We start from the raw sequence: 23861 nt of genomic DNA on the forward strand, positions 1-23861 counted from the left end.
TGGGAATAGTTTCCTGAGTGAAGAGACTACTCTTAAGTGATGATAAATCTTTGGAGAATGAGGCTACCTTGAGCCCTTGAGTTAGAGGAGAGACACATAAAGGACACGTGTGTTGTGTGCTTGAGTGCATGTGCATGCAGACACAGACACAGGGGGAGCCTTCCATTTTCCCCAATGTCTTGCAAAGTTATTATGAGAACAAAATAAGGCCACACTGGAGGAAATATTAGAAACCCATGCCACTCATGCCTCAGGCATTCTCCAACCAATCACAAGCTTTCTCAACTCCAGTTGCTTGCTATCCCCTCTGCCTTTGATCACCCTCCCCCCATGACCAACTTGCCTGTGACTTCAACACAGCCCAAAGGTACCTTCCCTTTGGAAGGTTCCTGTGTGAACCACCCACTTTGATCACCCTACGTACTGCACTTGGTCATAGTGGAAGACACCATTAATAAGGACCCAAGAACAAAACCCCATGTGCATGCCCCATCTTAATCAGTTAGTGTATTCAAATCCCAACTCTTCATTAAATACTTGTGACCTCTGACAAAGTCAAAACCTTTGTACACCTGTTTTCCTCTTCTGTGAAGATGAATGATGCCTCCAACCTCAAAACCATTATAATACACATGAGAGCTTTTTAAAGCTACGGTTATGGGTTGAGGGTTATTTTCTCTGCCTGAAGGAGCACATTTCTAGCATCTGCCGGTTAAATAGACCCCATAACAGCCTTGAAACCTCAGAACTGCATCAGAAAAAAGAAATGATTATACTTAGATTTAAAGGAAACAAAAAGAATGCATAGCTTTCACACTGAAATAATCTAACATCGAGGAGAGGAAAAGCATTAAAATGGGGGGTTGGGGGGCTTCAGGCCATGAGCCAAATGCCCTGATGGCAGCTGGGCTCAGCAAAGAATGTTCAACTATTTTTAGTCTTTATTTGGGTATACTGATTTCCGAAACAATATCCTCTAATTATGGTGTCTAGGACTGTATCCTGCCCTCCCACCCTCCCTCACCAGAAGTAGCAATTCTACACTGTCCAGCAACTCTTTGCAGGTGCTCCCCAAACCAGACAAGCATGCTCAACCTTTTACAGGCAACATCCTGGAACCAGCTTGTATTTCAACAGCCATCAAAGTGTTTTGCTTGTAGCAAAGGGCACTCTTGAGTCCTCCTCTCACCAGGCAGCTCCATGGTTTTCTGGTGCCAGCTGGCAGCCAACACAAAGCACTGGCATCATTTTTGTTGTTGTTTTCAGAATAATACTGCAGAAACACAATGCCATCTCTGTAGCTCATGTTGTGGGGAAATGAAATTGACCGCCTGTTTGGGTTACGTGCTGCTGGGTGAGAAGTCACTGCAAAAGATGGTGACTCTGAACAGCTATTGAGTTCTTTTTCATGGTTCCAGGGATTGGTGTGGCTAGCTGGACAGTTGTACAGGTCTTTCTTGGGGTCTTTCATGCCACTGCATACAGCAGCTGGGGCTGGTGTCCTCTGGAAGCCCAGAAGTCTAGGAGCATCTCCTGTTCATGTGGCTACTCCTACAGGGTAGCCACGCTTCTCACAGGGTGACAAGTGAGCACTACAAGAGGGAAGAAATGAAATTTGCCAGGTCTTCCTAATGCCTGGCCTCAGAACTCTCAGTTTGCCATATTTCTCCATATTCTATTGGTCAAAGAAGTCACAAGGCAGCTCAGATTTGAGGTAAGAGAATGTGCACTACACCCTGGATGGAAAAAGGAAAGGAAGGTTAGGGTGATCTTTACAGACCAGCTCACATGTGGCCCAACATGAACATGTGGGAGTGCTTTTCAAAAGCTATTTGAGGGTAGCTTCCTCAGCATGAAAGAGAACATTTCAGGGCACCAGATGTCTATTTCTCATAAGGTGTCACTGCTGTTCCTTTCATTAGAGTGCCAAGTGAATCATAGGCTCTTATGGCCATCCCTCCATGAAAGCACTCTTGTTCTGTTCACACACTTTTCCCCAGGACCTAAGCAAAATGTGTGGCCTAGAGGAGACATGTGATAAACATGATGTTGAGTGTTGTGGACCAAAGGATGGTTCCCCCAAATGGTATGTCCAAGCACTAAACTCCAGAGCTTGGGAATGAGACCTTGTTTGGAAAAAAAGATCTTTGTAGATGTAAGAAAGTGAAGGATCTCCAGTTGTGATCCTCATGGAATCAGGGTCAACCCTAAATCCAATGCCAGGTGTCCCTACAAGAAAGAAATTTATAACATAAAGATACAGAGGAAAGGCCATGTGAAGACAGGGGCTGAAATCAGAGAGATAAATTGGCAAGTCAAGGAACACCAAGCATTTCTGTCAGCCACCAGAAGCTAGGAGAGAGGGATTGGATGCAATCTCCCCTGCAGCTTGCAGAAAGAACCAGTGCTGATGACCTCTTGACTTCAGACATTTGAATTCCAGAATAGTAAAAGAATAAACCTGCATTGTTTTTAAGCCACCAAGTTTGTGGTCATTTGGTCTTGGCAGCCCTGGGAAATGAATACAGTGAGTGAATGATTTAGCAAATAAATTGAAATTTGTGGGAATGAGTGAGGAGAAAGCAAATTGAGAAAAGGAGAGTAGGAAGGAGTTTCTTGAAAAGAAATTTTGGCATCTGCTAAAAATGTAAATCTAGTCTCTGTTCCTTTGTTGTCCAGGAGGCTGGGTCTATGGAGAACAAGATTACAGTTCCATACAGATAGGTGAGACACATCAGTACTTAAAGAGCTCTGAAATTTATATTTCCATGTCTATGTGGTAGAGAAGAGGGTATGGTGTGGAAAAGCTGATTTTGTTAAAGGTCAGCTGGGCTCAGGGACCTCAGCCAGTAAGTGACACTATGAACTCCACCCCCATTTGCCCATCACAATCCGCATGCCTTGCTCTATAACTTCTAGCCTGCTCTAAACCAGATTTCTGAACAGCGAGGCTATTGGGAAGGAGTGGTGAGGGCATTTTTGGTGGGTGGAATGGGGCGTGACATGGAAGACATGGGAGGCAGCTGCTGGTTTTTTGCTCTTTGTGACTTTTAGTTCTTTGGATCGGACTCTTCAGAGACAATGGCAGCTGCCATCTTGACCTCCTGGAGGATTATCCAGTTTGGACGGTACATTTTGAACTTAGTTGTCTCCTTCTCTATCAGCCCTCTAGGCCTGTCTAAGCTTGTTTGTTTTTCCTGCTGAGAGGTACCTTGGACTCATTCTCCTGGCAGCTGTGCTCTTGGTCCTTGCCTGTTTGGTTGAACTGGTGCCCAGGAAGGAATGGCTGATTTCAGAGTTTGATCAGGTGTCTGTGTTTTGAAATCCTTTATCCCTCTACCACACACTCATTCTCTCTCTCGTGCTCTCACTCTCTCTTAAAAATCTGTGAGCACACTAGAGTTTGATTACTTTGCTATTATGTGTGGCATGAACTCCTAGAATGGGCAACAAGGGTCTTTCCTCTTAATAGTTTGGGGTTCCTGGGCACCCTTTGGTTTTACTCAGCATCAGTTTTGGTTCCCTGAATGGGAATGGGTCTCCTGGTAACAATTTGAACTTTGGTGCCTTGGGTCTATTTGAGTTCCACAGTTGGGCTCTCAGTCAACATGTTGATGGGAAAAAACTATTTCCTGGAAGTGAGTGCTAAGAATCTTCTAGAACTCAATTCTAGAAGGGAGCATCTCTTGGCTCTTCAGAAGGACACATTTCGATAACATTTTGTCTAAATCTGAGTAACAATGTCCACATGGGGAGGTAAGAGGTGGGAGGCTAAGGTAGGACATGAATACCTACATCTCTTTTTTTTAAATAACTATGAAAACAAAAGCCCAGAAGAAGATCAGGCACTGATATAGGTGCCTTCTACCTGCTCCTCTACTGCCTCTCTTTCCAGGACTTCATCAGCCAAGGCTGTGGGGTGAAAAATTAGCCAGAAATTATGAGAATCATGAAGCCAACACTCAGGCACAACCATAAACAAACACTTGGCATCTAAACAAAAACCCACATGCACACATGCACCCTATTATACTGGAAGCTGAAGGAATCAGTTTATGGAGACACTTGCATGAGAAATGCAATTTTTGAACTAAAAATCTAGTACTCTGAGGTTCAAAACATTTCTGATAAGAATTGCTGCTGCTCTGCAGAATGTCTCTTGTCATAGGTTTTCAGCTCTGAAAAAGATCATGGAATTCTAGAAGTTCAATTATCTTTCCCAAAGGGAGTACTAAAAGGGATAGAGTAATGAAATATTATTATGTATTTCTAAATCTCCCTTGCTAAGGAGACCCAAAGATGATAAGATGATGACAGATTTTCTTTCTGAAAATGGCATTTCTGGATGTAATACCATTTTTTGGCTGCCTTGTGTAAAAAGAGCAAGCTAATGACCCTTCACTCCAATTTAATATTCTCTGTGCATTTCTAACTGCCTGATATTATGTCTACTAGTTTATTGTCTATTCTCTACAAAATATAAACTCCATGAAGCCCAAGGGCTTTATTATCTACCTTTTTCCACTATACATCCCCTTAAATAGTACCTGGTACAACATTAAATACTAAATACCTCTTGAATAAATTACACCAATTTAATGCTAATAAAGGATAAGACACGATATATTTGCTCTGTGAGGTTGTATTATATAAGATTGAGAAGTTATCCTCCACAAGATTGCAATGGACATTAAGAAAAATAATGCTCAGGAAAACTACAAGGGCATTAAGAGGTATAATAAAGAACTATTGAGAAAGCACAGGGGAAATTCATCTTACAAATGATGTTATGAATGTCGGCACTCTCCATTGAAGTTAACGGATATGTGATTAAGACAACTCTCTAGCACACAGTGAGCTTGCTGTGACTTGGCTACTGTTTGGGATACCCATTGTGTGACAGTCTGATTTCCTGACCCCTTGGGTGATTCATTTGCATTTTGTGGAACTCGGCTTCTTCCTCTATAAAACAAACCATTCCCCCAGATAATTTGCTGATGAAACAAGAAATAGGGCTGGTACCAATTTCTCAGTAAGTCTGAGGCATGAGTAATGAAACAGTATTAGACCGGTAACAGTTAAAAGACGGATCACCAAACTGCCTGCTATAAAGTTCTGTCTAGGGCCTCCCCTGGTGGCGCAGGCAGTTGAGCACGGTGCTGTGAAGCTGTTCACAGTCTCTGCAGCACCGGTTCGATTCCGGCCAGTGGGTGAGGGTTCCATATGGCGCGGCAGACCTCTCCTGTCATGCCTGCTGCTCCCCTCAGCAGTGTATTTCATCAGTCTGCCTGTTCTGTTCCCCACTCTGTTTCTGGTGAATCCTCTCACCTCCTGTGCATCTGGCCTGTACCCTAGTTCTTGTGTAAATGAATAAATAAATCTTTTAAAAAATTAAAAAAATAAAGTTCTGTCTATAAGGATGTTCTCCAGAGTTAATTATAATAAAGAGAAAGTTTGGAGACCACACTGAAAATGATTTAGTTTGAACTCCTTTTAGATTTAATGAAAAATTGCAAAACCTGTTGTGTTTCCATTGAAGGTGTCTGAATCAGACAGAACTTTTCGCAAGACACTTCTCTGACATGCAGAGTATTTTGAGCTAAGAGCAATGAAACCCCTTGAGCCTGAGGAGATAGTTCCCTTCTTGTCTAAGTCCTTCCCTAATTGAAGAAGAGATCATCATGTCCTAAGCTCCTGCCCTTTTCCTAATCAGAGAAGTAATTATTGCTCTCCCCCTTTTATAACTCAGAAGAATGTAGTTGTGTGTCTCATCCAGTTGCATGTTTTTCAGTGACCCCAACAATCTCATCTTTATTCTCAGAGTAAGGATAAGGTCACTCCTCTGTATCTGATATACAAGGTCTCCCCCTCTCTGTCCTTGATGCATCAGGTCCTTAAATGCAGGTTAACAATTCCTGGGCTCCCCATTATTCTTTAGAATTTACAACCATGCAAATACCCCATCTTTACAGTATTAAAATGACTTCTCCTTTGCTAAACCATCTGATGCTGTTCTGAATACTCATCCAGCCCGAGAAAAACCCAGAGCAGTGCAGGATGATTTCCTTTGTGTCACAACACCACATCCTGCAAATCCTCACTGAAGAGAGTCCATGCGTTCTTGAAAACGATGATTTTAAGAACAACATATAGCACAAACAGGTCTTCAAATAACATCATTTCACTTAAGGACATTTTCCCTTAACAGATCACTACTGTGACATTTACTGTAGCGCAACCCAGTCCAGAGCAGATGGACTGGTTCAAAGGGCAGATCAAATGATCTCCCCAAATATAGTGTGCTTCAGTTCTGGGGCAAGAACACACACAGCAAAGCACTAGAGAGATTTTTTCAATATAAACTATTTTCCCTCTATAATCAGCTGAATCCAAGTCAGAATGTCTAATGCTCCAGCAAAGAATAATTCCCAAACTTGAGTCAACTGTTCCTACTTTGCCCTAGGTGTATCCCAGACTCTTTCCTCAGAATGTCCTGTAATGATTAATGAGTAAACAAATTGTGGTACATCTATATCACGGAATTCAACACAGGAAAGTAAGGGAAAAAATGCTGATGCCTGCATCAACTTGGATGGATCTCCAGGAAATTATACACAGTGAAATAGACTATCTCAAATGATTCTATGATGAGATTATAGAGGTAGAGAAAGTAGTGAAGGAGGGAGTTGGCACAGCATGATATGACTACACAGGGGGGTACACTGGCGATCTTTGTGAAGATGGGTTACTTCTGTGTCTTCACTGTGGTGGTGGCTATGTTACAGGATGGGTCGCCATGCCTGAGTGAATGGGTGCCATTTTCCTCTTTGCACTTCCATGCCCTGACATCTCTGATTATAATTAGAATTATAATATTGGCTTATAATTCCCAGCATTCTAGAAACTGGATTTCTGGAATGGGGGCTGCTGGGAAGGCGCGAGGCAAGATTAGTGTGGAATAGAGAGGAAGGAGAAACATGGGGGAGGCTGCTCCTTGGTCCTTGGTCTTGGTGGCTTTAGCGCTTTGGCAGGCTGGCTCTTCAGAGACAATGGCAGGGGTCATGTTGACCTCATGGTGGATTATTCAGCTTGGATGGCACATTGTGAATTTCAGGTGTCTACTACTCTCCTAGCCCTCTAAGCTCTACCTAAACTACTGTTTTTATTTTGCCTTGAACTTGTTTTCCTAGTGATTCTGCAGCCCTGGTGACTGCAACTCTGGGCCCTGTCTGATCAACTGGGCATTTGCCTATAAAGGGGAGGGGTAATTTCAGAGTTTGATAGAGAACCTGTTACTTGAAGGCCCTTCCCTCCTTTTCCCATTCTCCCCTCACTTTCCTTCCCCTGTCTGTTTGTCTGTCTTTCTCAATTTCTCACCAACTAAAAATCTTTGAGCATACTAAGAGTCTACATTCTTTGCCTTTATGCATATGGGTGGCACAGACCATTAAAATGAATATCACAGATTTTTCCCCCTTAACAGTCTGGAATCCCTGCCCACACCTTGGTTCTGCCCAGTATCAATTTTTTGGTTCCCTGTGAATGAACCTCCCAGTAACACTGCCAATAGCAATCCTGAATTGTAAACAGTACAAAGATATAAAGTAAGATAAATACAAGGAGGTAAGAAGTAGAGTTTCAGTCAAAAGCCCAGCTTAGGGCCTCCCCGGTGGCACAGCGGTTGAGTGCCGGGCTGCGAAGCTGCCCACAGCCTCTGCAGTGACAGTTCGTCCCCGGCTGGCTGGTGAGGGTCCCACATGGCGCGCAGACCTCTCCTGCTGCCTGCTGCTCCCCTCAGCAGTGTATTTCGTCAGTCTGCCTGTTCTGCTCCCTGCTCTGGCTCTGGTGAATTCTCTCACCCTCCCGTGCTTCTGACTGTACCCAGTGCTTGTATAAATAAATAAATCTTTAAAAAAAAAAGCCCAGCTTAAAAAGAACAAGATTTAAAGAAAATAATCTACAATTAGAAATACATGTTACTCCATTACTCTCTCGGGAATTCTAACTCCAGCCTTTAAATGAGGTAGCACATTGTTGGACTATATTTACTGAGAATATAATAAAATTCCCTGCAGAGCTGTATCCATGGCTTTTGCTGAAGATCTTTCCAAGGAAGATCCACACCAAATTGGCTGTTGCATGCACTGTACATTTCTTTTAAAGATATTTTTCTAAAGGTTATTCGGTATCTCTAGTAAGATAACAGCTTATAAATTTCTCCTTGAGCCAGGGTTCTCAAAGTGTGGTGTCCAAATCAGCAGCCTTGGTATCACCAGGAAACCTGTTAGAAATTCAAAAGCCCAAGCCAGGCTGACTAAAAAACTCTGAGGAGGGGACCCAGAAATCTGCTTTAATAGGCTCTGCAGGAATATCTAGAATATGCCAGGGTATGAAAATACAGTGATGGGATCTGCATTGTTAGAACTAGAAGGGTATTTTTTATGACTTTCTGACCATACTGTCAATATTCTGGGAAACTTCCCTTTCCTGATCTAGCAGGCAAGAGAGCAAAGCCATCTGCATAGGCTTTAAGTCAGAACTGACTCAATTACTGTTTTGTGGAACAGCCTTGCAAAAACGCACTGTCTCTGGGTAAACCAACATCTCAAGCCCTACTAAACACCCAGAGAGTCAGATAAAGCAGATTTAAACAATGGGTACCAGCTTTTTCATCTCTACAGTGTATTCCCTAAAAATCAGGGAAGTAATTAAACCCTAGCATTTTTTCCTCCCCTGAACATAGACAGCACAAGGTTATCTTTAGGTCAAGATAACTGAGGAAATTGAAAGATCTAAGCCAGTAGAAATCACAGCCCCTCAGGCACCTCCTCTGATGACTCCTCTCCTCCTTTTCCACCCGCTTCATATGACATTTTTTGACATCAGTGACTCACTATTCCTATCCAGATAAACTAAACTCAAATTTGTGACCACTGCAACAGTTCTCAGAGTAAAATCTGTCAGATGGTTTCATATCCTAAGTTTGATCATGTAATAAAATCTTCAACTATTATTTTGGTTTAGTAATGACGTGATAATAATAATTAGATAAAAAAGGGCCTCCCCAGTGGCCCAGAGGTTGAGTGCTTGGTTGTGAAGCTCCCTGCAGCCTCTGCAGTGCCGGTTTGATCCCCAGCCGCTAGGCGAGCGTCCCACAAGGCACGACAGACCTCTCCTGTCGCACCCGCTGCTCCCCTCAGTGGTGTATTTCGTCAGTCTGACTGCTCTGCTCCCTGCTTTGGTGAATTCTCTCACCCTCCCACGCTTCTGACTGTACCCAGTGCTTGTATAAATAAATAAATAAATCTTTTAAAAAATTAGATAAAAAATTAAAAGAAGAGAAAAGGTGATGGAGGGATTCCTTATAAAATTGTTTTTATTGTAACTTTCTTTGCCTGGAATCTTTTATATTTTCAATTTCCTTCCCCCCCCCCTTTTTTTTTATTTTACTCTTGCTCCTGCTACCACAGGAGCCAAACTGGAAGATCAGTTATGGTAAATATTAGCATATAACCCACCGACATGAGTAAATATATTAACCCACAGAGCTATCAAATGGATTCCTTCTTCCTTTCCTTGCCTCCATTTCTTACTTTCATTTTATTGGATTTTGTCCCTTGGGGGAGAATAGAAAATTAAACAGACAGTCAACAAATAAAAGAATCCTTAACAGCAGCAGCAATCTGCTCTTCTCTGCTGACACATGTTCCATTGTGGGGCTCACACATGGATCACACAGACGAGCAGATGTAGCTAGATATTAAATTGCTTCAAAAACAGATGACAGAAGTGAAAATCCGAACACTGCCTAGAAAAAAAAATATTTTCATGTGTATCTCCCAGGGATATTATAAAGTTATTACTGCTCTTTTGTTAAAATGTAAGAGAACGGATTTAGGCTGAGATTTATGATATTGGTATATTAACCACTATTGTCCTCTTGGCTTCTTGCCTTGGGTGATTTTTCTTGTTGAGAATTATTTTGTTTCCATCACCATGAAACAAACAACGTGGACTTCAACTGCCTTTTTTTTTAATGGACTCCGAGAAATATATATATTTTTATTTTTTTAAAGAAATTTTATTTTTATATTCCCCATACAATTGCAACCCCCTTATTTTGACCCCAATCCCTCCCCTCCCCACCCCACCCCCATAGAGTGTCTCTGGTTCATAGTTGTTTGTTGATTTTGATTTTCACTTTCTTATAGTTATTCATTTTCTAGCCAACACACCAATACAATCCCCATTTGAAGTCGTTTCTAAAGTGTATTCATAGCTAACAGAATGGGAGGGCTATTGATAAATATCTATTGATAAATCTGATAATTCCCATGGATGTGATATAGTTGGTGTGTTATCTGTGCCAAGTCATTGAAAAAGATAGGACTAAATAAATGCTCAATTAAATAATGAGGTGAACAACCAGAACTGTCATCAATAATTAGTATAGGCTTCTTGAGAAATGTTTAAATGGCTTCTTTTATTAAAATCTGAACTATGAAGGGTAGCAACAAAGTATAAAATAGCCCCTCTGAAATCTGAAATCCACATAAACAGATCATGTTTCCATGGAACAGTGCTGGTCTAGATCCAATGGTTCCAGCCCCACTATTCTGGATTTCTTGAAATCTGCCTAAATCACACTTGGAGACCTTGCTGAATCGTTTTCTGGTCTGTTCCCAACCAGGATCTCCACAGTTGAGATCCTGTTCTAAATATGCAACCACACAGAATCTTCAAATTGTTGCCCACCTGCTGCAAATATCACTGCAAATTTCCTGGTGGTTCCAGGAAAAGGGGAGGTTCCAGGTTCCTTGCCCCACCAAGGAAGGGTGGAGCTGAGCAGGAAGGAGAAGCAAGAAAAGACTAGGAGAAGGAGAGAGGCCAGAAGAAAGACCTGGAGGAGGCACCTGGAGCAGAGAGACATGTGAAGAAGCTCCTCTATCTTCTCGGCCTTTGACTTGTACCAGCGACTTGGGGGATATGGAAGGAGATGCTTGAAAGCAGGTGGGGAGAAACCTGTGGGGAGGCTGACAACAGCAGCCTTGATCTTGATGTGGGTTTTGATTTTGCTCTTTTCCTTCCAGACTTGTCTGGCCACTTTGGCCCCTTTCCTATGGGTCCCTGTCAGAAGGTTCCTTAGACTTGTGGCAAACTTTTGGGTCTCAGCTGCCTTGCTTTGGGCCAACCCTGTTTGGCTGAGCATTACCCACGAGAGGATGGGTAATCTTGGGTGTTTCACGTAAAAGCAATTTTATCTTTTCTTTCCCTTCACTTTTCTTTATTGCACACAAATTGCATTAAAGCTCCTTTCCATTAAAAGTCTTATGCACTAAGAGTATGCCTGCCTTTATGCAGGGGATGACAGAACCCATTTAGAGCATGCAGGTTTGGGGGTCTCGGGTTACCCCTCACCCCCGTGTAACAAGATTCGTAACTTTTTCAGCTTCCAGAGACTCTTGGCTCTTGACTTCTTGTATCTGCAAGGCCAGCCTTGGTGACTTGAGTCTTCCTCACATCACATCTTTTGTATACTACCTCCTTCTCTGTCTCTGGCTTCCATTTTTAAAGATCATCATGATTCTATTGGGCCTATATGGATAACCCAGGGGATCGGCTAAATTAAGGGCTGTTGATCAGCCAACTTAATTTCCCTGTGCCACATAACACATTTATGGGTGCTATAACTAAAGCATGACATCTTTGGGGGGCAGTTATTTTCTGTCTAGCATAACCAGTGAACCAATGAATAGGGTCCACTGTAGGTGATTACATTCTATTCCTCCATGCAGTCTGTTTTTAAGAGAGGGGCTGCATGGCAAAGGAGAAGTTCAGCTACCAATTTTCACCTTCACCCTTCCGAGTTACCTTGACTTATTTCTGACATGAAGATAATAACAACACCGGTCTCATAGAGAGACAGGAGAAATTATGTCAGTGTCTGGAATAAGCAACAGCATCACAGAGAGAATACTCAGTTTCACTGAAAGAATAAAAATGTAAAACAAGAGCAGTAATAGAGATACACGAAGCTATGTTGCATGGTACTAAGGGACGAAGTCTACAGACACCACACCCTAGAACTGCAAGCATCTTAGCAATCACTGAATGAAAGATAAAAATTCTAATGTTCAGAGAAGGGAAACGAGTCACTTCATTCATGGCGGAAATCAAATCAGAAATCAGCACTGGATGAGAGGCTTTCAGACCCACCCTCTCAATACCAGTTCACCACACAGAAGGAAGCCCTGCATCCCGCAGACCATGTGAGTGTCCCCAGAGCCACTGAGCACCCTTGGCTTCTGCCCCTGTCTGTACAGGAACCTGCAATTTCTGAGCAGTGGCAGCCACTCTCCCCAAGTTGACTTTCAACTACATTTTTTACAGAATAGTTCAGCAAAATTTCAAAGATAGGTGGAAAATTTTCACCATGGACACATCACTGTACATTCACCATAACAGTGTTTATGTAGAATGCAACATTTTTCATTGACTTGAAACCACTGCAAAATATGTTAGCTGTGTTTATCCTGATGTTGCATATAGTGGGCGCTTTCGAGTTTCTTTCTTTTCTGCTTCCCAGATACTCTAAGTGAGCATGATTTTTAAATAATAAGGAAAAGTATAGGTGCTATTTAAAAATCAGTTTGCGAAAAGGGACGAATCACAAAGATATACAAAAAACTCACATGACTCAACAAACAAGATAAACAATCCAGTCAAGAAATGGGCAGAAGAACTTAAAAGACATTTCTCCAAAGAGGAAATGCAAATGGCCAACAGATACATGAAAAAATGTTTAACATCCTGCAAATCAAAACCACATTGAGATACCACCTTACACCAGTAAGAATGGCACATATCAAGAAAGCAAGCAACAACAAATGTAGGCGAGAATGTGGTGAAAAAGGAACTCTCCTACATTGCTGGTGGGAGTGCAAACTGGGCCAGCCACTGTGGAAAGCTGTCTGGAGGTTCCTCAGTCCACTAAAAATAGAGCTACCATACGACCCAGCAATTCCACTACTAGGGATCTACCCAAAGGACACAAAAACATTGATTCAAAAGATCACCTGTACAACTATGTTTATTGCAGCACTATTTACAATAGGTAAAACCTGGAAACAACCCAAATGCCCAAAAAATAGATGACTGGATCAAGAAGATGTGGTACATATACACCATGGAATAGTATTCAGCAATCAAAAAAGATAAACTCATGCCATTTGCAGCAATGTGGGTGGAGCTAGAAGGAATTATGCTCAGTGATATAAGCCAGCAGGAAAAAGAAATCTATCGGATGGTTTTACTTACAGCAGGAATATAGGGGAACAAAATAAGACATCAGTGTAAAAAATAATAACAGTACAAGACACAATGAAGCAAAAATGGACAATTATAAATCAGAGATATCCTGCAGGAGAGGAGGGAGAGGGATCAGAGAGAGGAGCACAAGGGACTGAGGTGATGGTGCACAGGTGCTTGGAGAAGGAAACTCAATGAGGACTACACCTGAGGGAGTGGGGGGGGGAAGCAAATATTGTTTAAAAATGAACAATGATGTAAAAAATTTCAAAATAAATTAAAAAATTAATATAAAAATAAAAAATAAAATAAAAATCAGTTTGCTTTTTTTTTTGTTTAGTCAATGATTTTGTTCCCTCATGGCCTTAACCTGGTGATTCAAAACAAATATTTCCTTTATATGCTCAAAAATATTTTCCCTAACAATTCCTTTGAATGTCTCTAGGGGACTGAAGGGTCTCTTTTTTATCCTACATTGCTTCAAAAAAATAAAAACAACAACAATAAGAACCAAAACCATTCAAACATTCGCCACCTCAGTAAGCAAGGCCATGGGCCATATACCAGTCAGTGAAAACAGAAACTCGGAACAGTGGCTTGGCAAGCGTCAGCATCGCCCTCACCAGACTCCCTTAACCAATGTTCTCTGACTTCACCTTGTCTTTCCTTTCAGTTATCGCTACATTTGTTATTCAGGCTAAATCCTTTCAACTCTAATTTCATATCAAATAAAGAAATGTGTTCAGAGACCATAACTCTAAGTAGGAACACAACTTCCCTCCCTCCCAGGCCACGTTCCTCTGGATCCATTAGTTTCATCTCCTTCTGAACGTGTTCTTAATCCAGGCTTTTACCAGGGGCCATTTGTCATTTGTCTTGGTTTTTCATCGCTGAATTCTTGAGTAAGACCACAGACATTAAAACAGTAACACATCGTGCTGAAATCACAGTTCACGGGGGAAATATCATGCCCCATCTTTAGTTAGAACGAAGCGAAGTGAACTTGGGTCATGACCACGTCTTTTTCATAATATCTGGACTTGTTTCTTATTATGGTGTTTGGGTTAATGGAGTTAAATTTTGAACACTGGTGTAAAGTATTCTAAGGCTCTGTGGACATGGGGTTGGGGGAAGGAGGAGGCCAGCTGTCTCAGAACCAAGATGGCAAATCAGATCTCAGTGATCTCAAAGGTGCCCAAGAAAAATCAAAAGAAACAGTCTTCTCAGAAATTACTGTGAGCTGAAAACTGATATGAGGGGAAAAAGTCAAGTCCTACCTGATTCCCAAAGGAATGATGCTGAGAAACCAGACTTACAAGATGTTTAGGGGATATTTTATTAGTTATTAGTAATGCAAATTTTGGGGAATCCCACAGTGGATTGACCTGCCCTTCTCCACCATGACTCCAAGAATCAGAAATTTCTCATTAGGCTTCCTGACAGTGCAGCTACTTTCCTTGAGTCCTACACCCATGCACTCTCCCTCCATTTCACCCCACTATCACCTCCATCTGTAACTTCAGTCCCTGAGACGTCCTGATGTATAGGCAGGTCATAGAGCTTCATAGGTCATCACTGTCAGGGCTTACTATCTGCCTGATCTCACCAGTCTACTCATGTTTTCTAAAATCTTCTGTCTCCTCTTTGATAATAATTGTTATCATGATCATATTAACTTGTTGGATATGACAGGGTATTTTACTTGAACTACCTGGTTAACTCCCACAAACACCGTGGATAGTTATTCCTTCTGAACTCTGAGTCTCGATGTCCTCTTCTATAAAGTGTGCAAAACAAAGATCACGTGGTGGGTCTGGGAATCATACCAAGGGATGCTCAACCCAAGAGCCCATTTTCTTTGACACTGCCCTGTGCTGGCCTTACTTGTCTTGCTCAAATTTCCAAAATCAAACCGTAAGGTCAACCCTATCCATTCAGTCCATAGTTTATCAACATATCTCCATACATATAGAGGGACACAATGTTAGAATTACAGAAGACTTATAAAATACCAGAGTTTCTATACAACCTTCATCCAACATCCCAGGGTTTTTCACACAGTCTATAGTCTTCTGGTCACCACTGTCAAACTCGAGTCAACCACCTGCAACATGCTGGAGAGGCATCACACAGTCATCTAGTATTTTGTAACACCTGGCACAGATGACCTGACCCTTCCCTGGGGGTGGGGGTGCTCAGCTGGCCATCTCACACTTCATCTGCTATGATTATTGAACTGCTCTGTGCAGAGGCCAGGCACTGACCTCACATGTGTTTATAATAGGCAACTAAATGGTTTTAATGTCGTCAGGTCCTTCAAGAAATTAAAGGATTGTCCCTCTCCCTAGAAAATGCAGAGACATAGAGTGTATACTGATGAAATCTGTGTCCTCTCTTGAGTTCAATCCTATTTGTTTTATTTTCTGGAAGCCTGCTAACCCCACTCGTTATCTTTTCCTCAATCTTCATAGAGCTTCTCCACATCACTAACCCCGGGGAGGCTGCCAAAGAATCACAGAGCCATTCCTCCTAAGCTAGGGCTTTCCACCACTGAACTGTTGGTTGGGGCTGCGGAAATGGCCATTTGCCAAAGAATACATGTAACTGCCACCAGGACAGTCTCATCAGACAGTGAGGACAGTGGATCCACTTCTCCCACTGTGTCAAATCCATTACTTCAAGGGTTTCCTGACAAAAGGGCAGCCAGTTGGCTCCTCTGCTATGGACTTGCTAGAGGTCAATCCACTTATCTGTGCAGACCCCGGTGACTTCTCACAAATTATTATTTATGAGACTGATAGTCTGTCCAAGCTAAACATGCTGAGTTAAATGTAGCTGACTTCTTCCTTGGAAAACTTAGTCACAAATTCTCAGGCCCATATTCTACTAGAGGATCAGGTGGCTATTAATTTTCAGTCTGCACTTACTTTTCAGTATCTTAGATGATAACTTCAATGCAGATTGAAAAAAGGTCTAAGAATCAGAGAATAGTGGTCCTGGAGTTACCCAGGACAAGGAAACCTAAGACCAAAAATTTTATTGCATTTTTGTGTATTGGTGGGTTAAAAACAGATCAGACTATTTCCAATAATGCCCACATTTTAAAAACAGGTTTAGTCTGCTCTCACTATGGTATGATGACAAGAACTCCGGCATTAGAATTAAACAAATAAATCTGAATTTGGATGTGCACTTACTTTAGCTATGTGACTTTGCTTAGTCACATTTCTTCTCTAAAATAGGGCAATAATGCACACGAAAAAAGACCTTACATGGTGAACATGAAACATGACAATGTGCATGAGGAACTTTGCACTGGGGACTAACTTAGTAACTCAATGAAGCTTAGTTCTCTCACCTTTAGGATTCTTTCCAGAATTCCCAGGTGTGCAGAGCAGCAAAAAGAATATTCTACTATTTGAGGGAACTGAATCACACCAAAATTTAGGAATTTAAGCAATTAAGGGTGCAAATCTCAACATGCCTGGACGGTAGCCAGAAATCAACAAAGAATATTTAAAACTGATTGGGACTGATCCTGGGCAAGATAAGGACAGCACGCTCCACCTCTCTCTCTACTGCATGCAAATATAAACACTGGTCAGATTCATAGAGAAGTTATCATCTAAGATACTGAAAAGTAAGTGCAGACTGAAACAGGCAGGATTTTGGAAGTGTCACCAAATTGGAGGTAAGTTTTCTACTATTTCCCTCTGGTATCACCCAACACAGACATATCTGCAGCCCCAAACACAGAAGTATGCACTGATGTGGACAGAAAGAACTTCAAGAGAAGACCTGCCTTTCTGGTGTCCAGGTGCCAGCAGGTCAGACTTGCTGAAAGGGGGACAGCTGGGAGGAAGCAAGACGAATGTATAAAGGGAGATGGAATGAAGGGGAAACGTGTGAAGAAGCACTTAGAGGAGAGACATGTAGAGATACTTGGAGAAGAGACCATGAGGAGGCTGCTTCTGGTCCTTGGCAGCTGTGATCCTGACCTTGTGGTGTGTTCTGTGATATATTTTGAATTTTGAATCTCCTTCTATCCCAGCTCTCCGAGACTTGCCTAATACCTTTCTTGTGGTTCCCTCTGGAGTAGGTACCTTAGACTTATGGCAAGCTTTCAGGCCTCAGTGTCCCTACTGTGGGACAAACCTGATTGGCTGGCCATTTGTTCATGAGGGGATGGGTAATTTTTAAAGTTTGCTGTTCTCTGAAATTATTTTTTCTCATCTTTCTCTTTATGCACACTAATTCTATTCAAAATCTTTTACACTAGGAGTTTTTTTCTTTTACCTTTGTGTGCTTGGATAGCTGACTCCATTTAAATGTGCACCCCTTCACAGTTTGAAGCTCCTGGGTGTCACTTGGTGTCACATGCTAACAGTTTTCGCTGTCCTCATTCAACACTAAACATAAGTTGAAATAAATTATTGGCCAGACACATTGTGACACAACTTTAAAACCAAAGACAGTGAAAAAACAAAACAGAAAACGCTGAAAGTAGCCAGAGAAAGACATATACTATACAGGGAACAATTCCTATAACTATGGTTTGCTTATCAAAAGCCAAGGCTAGGGCCTCCCTTGGTGGCACAGGTGGTTGAGCGCTGTGCTGTGAAGCTGTCCACAGCCTCTGCAGTGCCAGTTCGATCCCGGCCAGCTGATGCAGCAGATCTCTCCTGTCGCACCCACTGCTCCCCTCAGCAGTGTTTTTCGTCAGACTGCCTGTTCTGTTCCCCGCTGTCTCTGGTGAATCCTCTCACCCTCCCATGCATATGGCCTGTACCTTGGTTCTTGTATAAATAAACAAACAAACAAACAAACAAATAAATAAATAAATAAATAGAAATTCCCTGTGAGAAATCAGAACCCACCCCAAAAAAGCCAAGGCTACTAGAAGATTTCTGTAAGAAAAGTAAAATTTCTGTAAGAAAAGAACTGTCAACCCAGAATTCTACATCCAGTCAAACTGTCCTTCACAAATGAAGGTGGAATAAAGTTGTTTGGAGAAGAATTCAGAGGTTCATAGCCATTTCTTCTCTAAAAGAAATGCTACAGAAGTTCTTTTGACAGAAAGGAAGTGTTAACTGGGAGGAAGCTTGGAACATCAAGAATGAAGGAAGAGCACAAAAATGGTAACCGTTCAGGTAAATACGAGAGAGAATTATTCCCTTTGGTTTGCTAAAATAAAATCTGTAACACTGACTGATGGAGTTTTCAGAGTACAGAGTGTTGTTAAAACCAAAAGAGCAGACACCAAATAGAGTCACATCATGAAAGCAAGATTTACTACGCACTTCACTGCAGTTTCAACCCCTCTGGGAGTGGAATTTTAAACCAATCAGTCTGAAATTTCCTGGTCAGCACCAGTGAGGTCACCAGTCTGAGAAGAGCCCCTTGCCTGAAACAGCCTTTTCTTTCCTTTTGCTAAAACCTGGTCCCACCTTCTGCCTATAAAAACCTTCCATTTTCTGGCACTCCTGGGAGCTCCTTTCTGTTTGCTGGCAATTCCTTTGAGTAGAACAGGGTTTGGGCTGCTATGGGGCTTTCCCTTAGGCATTTTGACCTTGGGGTTAACCTTCCGACCTTGACACCAGCATCAACCTTCCTGGCTACAGCTTTCTTCTCATTTAGCTGGCTTCCCAGCTTTTTCACCCACCACCTTGCAAGAAGGAAAAGAGTTCCCCAAAGTTTCTTTTTGACATTATTTTCCCACTCCCTGAAATTTTAATATCACAGATATACTGTTATCTGTGTTTGGAGAGTGACCAGCCATTGTAACATATAATAACCAGTGTTCACCCTCCTAGGAAAAATAGCAGCCCCATTGAAAATGCACATGATAAAGTTGATGTCTAATATTTTGTAATTCTAAATATATATATATATATACATCATATTTTGAGACCTTTACAATGACTTTAATATTAGATGAAATATGAGCTAAAGTTACCAACGGAATTATGGGCTTATTGTTAAATTATGCCATGCCAAAAGAAGAGCAGGTTAAATCTGAGTATTTGGCCAAGACTCCCAAGTACAAGCAGGCAGTTGGCCAGACACTATGTCCCATTATATAAATATCATTACATCCTAGAAGTATATGTATGTTCATCTTACTGGTATACACTCAGAGTTTGAAGATTTATGAGATTATAAAAAAATTTTTCAGTCATGAGGGATACGAAAAAATGAAATATTTTTCTTCTAATCATGTAACTAGGCAGATTGAAATGTTTGCCTAATTTGTCTTGACATTCAGCCCATGTCTCATTAGCTCATAAGGGTGTCTGTAACTGCAGCACCTGTCAAATACTTATTTCCAATGATCAATGATCACATTAAAAAGACAGCCCAACCTCATCTTGTCTTTAAAACTAGATACTAAATGTCTATCCTGGAGCCAAGAAGCATGTTATTTTCTCAGCCTCTAAATCACACAGTGATGGTAACATAAAACCCAAGCAGCTCTTTTAGAATCTTCCAGGCTTTCATTCTTTACTGACATTAGAGCTGTTCAGCACTGCCTTGATAAATTTATCAGAGTATCACGTATCCTCCACATTGGCTTCTATTTTTCTTTTGAACTTCTTCTCATGTGTTTCTTCTTCTATTCTGGTCATAATGAGTTATGCAAAATTGGTTCCATCTCTGATGCCATCCTCTGAAGTCAGAAAAAAGAGAAGATAGTGATGTCAGAGAAGAAAATTGACCAGTTTCCCAGAGTGTCTTTTTGGGAAGATCCCACTGAAGTTCAGATAATCATTTTCCCCTAATTTTATTGATTTGCCAGTTGTTGCACTATTATATACTCTGGGGAGTACAACTTCTCCCCTCTCTATGAGCACATGCTTCTCCCCTTCTCCACCAGAGCTCCTGTGCCCATGCCCTGTCACCTACCCTTCCCTCCACTTCTCCTCCCTCCACTCCCATTCAGCTCTGATAAACATATTTTTCACAAAATCTAAGGATTATTTCCTTAGTGTTCTGCTACTTTCCTTTCTTTGGTTATTCCTATTCCACCAATGAGTAAAACCATTTAATAAGTGTCTTCACTTTCTAACTTATTTCACTTAGCATAATCACCTCAGGATCCTGCCATCTTGTCCCCAAAAGGTACTATTTCATCCTTTTACATGGGTGAGTAGTATTCCACTGAGTATATATTCTACAATTTCTTTATCCAGTCATCTGTTGAAGGGCATTTAGGTTGGTTCCATGAATTGGTTGTTATAAATAATGTTGTCATGTACATAGGCAATCATAAATCTTTTCATATAAGACATTTCATATTCTTTGGATAAATGCCTAGAAGTGATGTTGCTGGATCATACAGCATTTCCATTCTTATTTTTATTTTTATGAGGAGTTTCTATACCATTTTCCATAAGAGGTTACACCAAGAGTAGACCAGGATTCCTTTTTCTCCACATCCTCACCAACATTTGTTGTTTCCAGTCTTTTTCATATGTGCCATCTCACAGGGCCAAATGATACCTCAATGTGGTTTTGATTTGCAACTCTCTTATCATAAGTGATGTTGAACATTTTTTCATGTGCCCATTGGCCATCTTTATGATTTCTTTGGAGAAAAGTCTATTTATGCATTTTGCCCATTTTATTTTTGGGGGTTTTTGGTTGTTGTTGTTGGGTTGTATGAGTTCTTTATATATTTTGGTAAGTAACCTCTTATTGGATGTCAGATGTGCAAATTCTTATCCCATTCTTTTGTTTTTGTGGTTCTTTCTTTTGTGATACAAAAATGTCTTAGTTTGTTGCAGTTCCATTGTTTATTTTGCTTTTTGCCCCTTCCCATTGAAATTAACCCTCCAAATACATCTCTGTGATTGATGTCTTTTATTCATACTTTCTTTAATGTATTTTATCATTTCAGGTGTCATATCTAAGTCTTTAATCAATTTTGAACTAATTTTTGTACATAGAGTTAAGTAATGATCTTGTTTCTTCTCTTTTTTTTGCTTAAGATCAGATTTTCACTTGAAGGAATTTGCAGGATCAGTTGAGCTTATTCTGTGAGACTGACGCAATAAAACAAACTCCTCAATGGTTGATGCAAATCGTAATGTCAAACTTCTGGTTTCCGCTTTTTGTTTTGCTTGCTTGGTTTTGTTTTGTCTTTACTCTGAAGAAGACACCTATCTAGTGACTGAAAAATGGTTGTCTGTTATACATAAATAACGAGAAACACATGGAAGCAAATCAGTAACCAGATTATTAGATCACAATATAATCCCTTCCCCCAAAGGAGCAGATGAGTGAGAAGTGATATCTGGACTAGGACAGACAAACTGTTACGTGTTCCTTCTGGCACCAATGGCAGACATGACTAGTCAGCCACGGAACACTTCTGATGATGAACTCTGATGCAGTCTCTGCATCTGTCCCACACTATACTCTGGGAAGTGACCCAATAAACCAGTTATTTCATGAGATGAACTCTTATATCCCTTATATAGCCCAAACAAATCCAAGCTATGGATCTCCTTTTTCTGCCATGAAATAAAAGTCTCCATTTTTTATCAGAATGTCTATGTATATATAGTAGTTTCAATATCCTCCCACTGTTCTGGTAGAGCATATCTAACAGATAAAATGAGAGAGAGAGAGAGAGAGAGAGAGAGAGAGAAAGAGAGAGAGAGAGAAAGAGAGAGCGAGAGAGAAAGAGAGAGAGAGAGAGAAAAAATAATGTTAAACTTTAGGGGAAAGACTCCAGAGATGAGAGAGACATGGGCATGTGTATTTGTAGATATCTCCATGAAGATTTGATGATTTTAAAAACATATGTTGTGAAAGTAATTGGTTCTGTTTTTCAGGAGAACTCTGGCTAACACAGGCATGTAAAATGGGTAAGAAATAAACGTGGGTTCTTTCAAGCCATCAAGATGTGGGTGCTGTTTGTTTCTTCAGAATAACCCAGGCTATTCTAGCTGATACATCATGCAAGAGAAACGCTGGCGAAACTTGCAAAATCTTTTTACAAACTCTTAACAGTAAAGATAAAAATTGCTTTTAAGCGGATAGTGTCCCTTCAATTTTGAAACATATATACAGATAAAATAAGCTCTCTTGATATTGTGGGATCTTTAGATGAGATCTCTAAAGAGAACCAGAGAGTTAGTTTAAACATGACAGGGAGAAAATGGGGAAGGAAATGAAGGCGAAATGCACATGGGAACAATTCCTCGGGCCTTGTGCAAACTTGTGCTGATTCCTGACTTTGGATTCCTCCAGGATGACTGGGCAGGGGCCCAAGCCAATCTGTATTGGAATAAGATACACTGAACCACAGGGAGTGTGTTGGACCCAAGGCTTCAACTGAAGGCAAAATGGAACAAGAACAGTTAAATGTTACCAACCATCATTTTCCAGGCAAACATTTAATTTTTTGTTGTTTATATGTCTCTTCCACAACAGGAAAAAAATTTTCAAAGAACTGATTTAAATAGGGCTTGGTATTAGAAAAGACTATGTATTTTTTTCTGCCTAGTTTTTTTTTTTTTAATATTTATTTATTTATTTACACAAGCACTGGGTACAGTCAGAGGCGCAGGAGGGTGAGAGAATTCACCAGAGCCAGAGTGGAGAGCAGAACAGGCAGAGTGACAAAGTACACTGCTGAGGGGAGCAGCGGGTGGCAGGAGAGGTCTGTGCTCCATGTGGGACCCTCTCCTGGTGGCCGGGGATCGAACCGGCGCTGCAGAGACTACGGGCAGCTTTGCAACCTAGCACTCAACCGCTGTGCCACTGGGGAGGCCCTCTGCCTAGCTTTTGCAATATATAGTACTTCAGGGTTGTAAAATATTATTTTTAACAATGATTACAACTTTTAAGCAGTGCCAGCCAAAAACTATAAACTACAAATCCAATTGTTAAGAGTTCACACAATGTCCAATAATAAAATTTTTGATGTAACAGAAAACATGTTTTCCTAGGTAAACATTTTCAATAATGCTCTAGATGATTCCCAACCAGATAACACTGAGGCACTTTCTGCCTCTAACCATGACTTTGTTTTCAATGATGTATTTTGGAAGAGGTATTGAAAATGAGGTGTCAGTTTTCATAAAATACTGTCCTTTCATGGTAGCATTTCATCAAGACTACATATTCAGTTATGGCTTTATAAAGTCCTGGGAAGATATTTCATATCTATATGTACCACTTAAGATCTACTTTTATGGAACATTCCAAATGAGAATTTGACTATAAGGCAGAGATAAGGAATAGTTTTTTTCTCTTTAATTCAGATATTTACCATTTTTATGAATAGTATAGGCTAATCCATCTGTTTCATAAAAAAAGATCTGTAAGCACTAAATCACTCACTAGGCTCAACTCGAGATGCTGACGTTATCACTGTGAATAAGACATTCATGGACTCATATTGCTGATGCATAATTAGGAGTAACAAGTAAACAAAAATGATAGATAGATATATCATCAATGACTTTGTGTTACAGAGTATGTAAGTCCTATACTCAGGAGATAGAGAATGATGTTCTGAGGTTTTATTTAGATGAGAGAGTCAA

This window comes from Talpa occidentalis, unplaced genomic scaffold (assembly GCF_014898055.3).
Source record: "Talpa occidentalis isolate TD23 unplaced genomic scaffold, MPIMG_talOcc4v2.1 talOcc4.17, whole genome shotgun sequence".
Classification (NCBI taxonomy): Eukaryota; Metazoa; Chordata; class Mammalia; order Eulipotyphla; family Talpidae; genus Talpa; species Talpa occidentalis.